This window comes from Fukomys damarensis, unplaced genomic scaffold (assembly GCF_012274545.1).
Source record: "Fukomys damarensis isolate Sample0158 unplaced genomic scaffold, DMR_v1.0_HiC HiC_scaffold_22, whole genome shotgun sequence".
NCBI lineage: Eukaryota > Metazoa > Chordata > Mammalia > Rodentia > Bathyergidae > Fukomys > Fukomys damarensis.
In genome coordinates, this window is record NW_022900934.1 from 16,390,573 (window position 1) to 16,394,060 (window position 3,488).

The window sequence follows — 3,488 nt, forward strand, 5'->3', positions numbered from 1 at the left end:
TTTTTTCAACTGTGTTTACCTAATCCTTCTAATCATCTAGTAAGAGAGATGTTGTTATCTGTCTTGTGGCAGTGACAGTATTGCCCACCTAATATTTCATTTGTTGTCTTATGTTTTTTGGCTCCCTTGGAGGTAGGAAATGCCAGGTGACTGATTCTTGCCAATAATGAATATGAGGAGGAGTCATGTGTAACCTTCCTGAGACAGTGAGAAGACCATTCTATCATGATTCTTCTCTTGCCAGATGACCTTGGAGGCTTTCTGTTCAAGTGGTGCAGCTACAAACTCATAGGATAGCTAAGGAATACACTTTCATTTGCAGATAAGAAAACAGCATCAGAGAAGAGAAGTGGCAAGCTCAAAGCCTCATGGAGTCATGGTCAGAGATGGGATTCTACTCCTGTTGATCTCATGGGATAGTGAGGACATAGCTAAGCCATCAAAGACTATAAAGTTCTGTATAAAAGATGAAATTTCATGTGTATTTACTAAGGTCTGGTTCAGGGGCTCTGTGCCCCATACTGTGGTGTGGAAGCAAGGCTGTAGAGGTGCCATCACAGACCTGCTGGTCTGGAGGATCTTTTACTATCTCCCAAGTCTCAGGTTCTTGCCTCATGGGAACCACAGAGTATGACCAGCTTTTCTACCAGGTGGGTGAATATTGGCCTGTCCCCGACCCCATGAAACACTTTTTGTTCTAAATGTCACATAATCTAAATTTTTGGAGTCAGTTCGAGTCTGTACTGGCCATTATGTCCCCCTGACCTTGTGTGAGGCCACTATTCATCCAGGCTATGTAGGAACATGTTCTGCATTTCCAAACCTGACTGGAGGTGAAACAGCCTGTCAAAAACAGAACTCAGAGTTTTAGTTTGCTGCTCCTTTTCCACCCTAATTTGCTCCCAACTCTCAGAACAGAAAGGCAAAGTCCAATCAAATGCTTCTCAAATGATGTAAAGTGCGTTTTGGGTAGAAGAAATAGTTCAAGCCAAGGCATGAAGATATCAGAGGACTTTGTGTAGCAAGGACAATAATTATGAATGAATATTTTTAACTTCTTCCTTGATTCTTTGGGGAAGAAATATGACCTGCTTGGTCAGCTCCTGGGCTGACATGTGTTGTAAAGACCTTTGTTGTAATGTCTGAAATAGAGGGAATGTACTAAAGATGGCAAAAGGGTAGGCTGATCTACCCGGTGAAAAATGAATCTGGGGACCTATTGGAGAAGGGTGAGAAATAAAGTCTCAAGAGCTGCAATTGAGAGGAGGTGAAGGAAAGAGTTTTGGATACATGCTATGTATGGGGTATTGAAAGTCACAATGGCAAGGTTTTAAAGATGTTTGTTGTGTATTAAAAATGCACTCCTTGCCAAGTGTGTTGGTGTGCTCCTATAATCTCAGCACTCAGCAGACTGAGGCAATAGGATCAGGAGTTCAAGGCCAGCCTGAGTAATAGTAGTTGCTCATGTTCATCACACACTGACCAGGTGACTAAGAGCTTCACCTATGTTATTTCAGCCATCCTCACAACTCGTTGGTGATAATATCATCTTTATCATAGATGATGGCGGTAAAGTGTGGGCAGGCTGAGTGATTTGCCGAAGTTGATTGCACTTGGGATTGTTGAAGTTTGTATTTGAATTCAGGCAGTGGGAGTTTTACTATCCATCCCAAGAATCAAAGGTATTGTTTTTAAAAGGAGGAATGATTTTGGAGATCACCGCAAGTATTTTCTTATCCTTTTTTGCCTCTTTATCTTCCCTCCTCTTCTTTGGTGAGGTTCTTACCATGGCATTATGTGAATTTATTGGATTTATAATGTGGGTTACAGAGGCAATAGTTTCAGTTACAGAAAATTGGTTTCCTTTTCAAAATGTCATGTATCTCATTTTCTCTCAGCATCTTGTGCTTTTTCAAGCTCCCCTCAGTTCCCAAGTCATTCAGAAGCATGCTTCACAATTAGAATGCAAAAACCCATCACAAACTGACTTGAGTTTTGTTATTTATTCAAAGAAATACTTAAAATGAACCCGGGAGAGGAGAGAAATGAGTGTTAGATGGTGATTGAAAAAAAGAGCAAGTGTGAAGCAGTTGGACATCCCTAGGGATGAGGGCTTCATTCATCCATCAGCAAACCATCCATTCATCTGTTTACCCACCCTTCCAAAAGTATGGATGTCCTCATTCATTCTTCCATCCATCCAAGCGTATAAGTCCTGTACATCTTCCTTCTTTACTTATCCTTCTTTTCCTCTTATTGACTTACTGACCTATTTACTGGCTGTTTGAGTCAATCTTTTAATCAATATCTACTGAGCACACACAGTTTAGGCACTGTGCTAAAGGTGGAGGATACAAAACATGAGTTAAGTTATAGTTATGCCTTTAAGGGACCTCTAGTCTAGACAGAAATGAAAATTGATCCATCACAGTAAGATTCACGAGTATCACAAAAACAAGAAAGAAAGAATTCCAAGGAAGGAATGACTGAAGATATGAAATGGGGCTCCAGCATAGGACTTTAGTTCTTTCACTGGCATCTCCGTGGAGTGATGCTCATTGTATTACTCAGGAATCAGCCTGGAAATGGCTGATTTATTGCAATCTATTAAACATCTTTTATATGCCTAGTATTGTCCTATAGAGTTTACAAACACTCATACCCAACATTCTCAACAACCAAAGAAGAAAAGGCTCATAGAAATTAAATATGTTCTCCCCAACGTCATGGAGATAATGAAAAACAAAACAGGAATAGAGAAAATGGAGATGGGGTAGGAAATGGGTACAAATTTTGCCCCTGATGTGGGTTAGGCTCTTGGAGAACTGACCTAGAGCAGATGAGGACACAGAAGTTCAATCAAATGGAGAAAGTACAAGTATCTGAAGGTGTCCAAAGGTATATCGTATCATACAGCTACTGTTGTGTAACAAACCACTCTCAAATTCCTCACGTAGCTAAGATTTATTAGGTGGGACATAATCTAGGCTGGGCTTTAAACTAAGGATCTGGCTGAGCTACACTCCTCAATTTGGGTCTGTTCAGATCTGCTCTAGGTGTATTCATTGAGGGCCTCAGGCTGTAGGGACCATTGTTGTTGGCAACCTGTTTTTTCATGGTGCAAGACCATAAGTCCAACCACGCATGCACATTCTTGTACTACGTGTTCTAACAGCCCATTGGACGAAGAAGTTCTTGCGGCTAAGGCCAAAGTCAAGAGATAGGAAAGCATATTATCCACTATGAGGAACAAGCAAATCATGACACTGCCCAACACCACTGAGAAGTATACCTTTCCTGAGAAGAGGGGTGGCAAAGAGTGAATACTTTTTTTTTCTTTTTATTGAGGTTATTGGTACAATCTAGGTATACAATACAATTACATTCATCATTGGGATTCTGTACCTTTACATAATAGGTCTTGATTCTCATTTTTCCCCTTGTCCCTGCCCTCCCTTCACCTCCCCCTCCCCTCCCCATTTACAAAC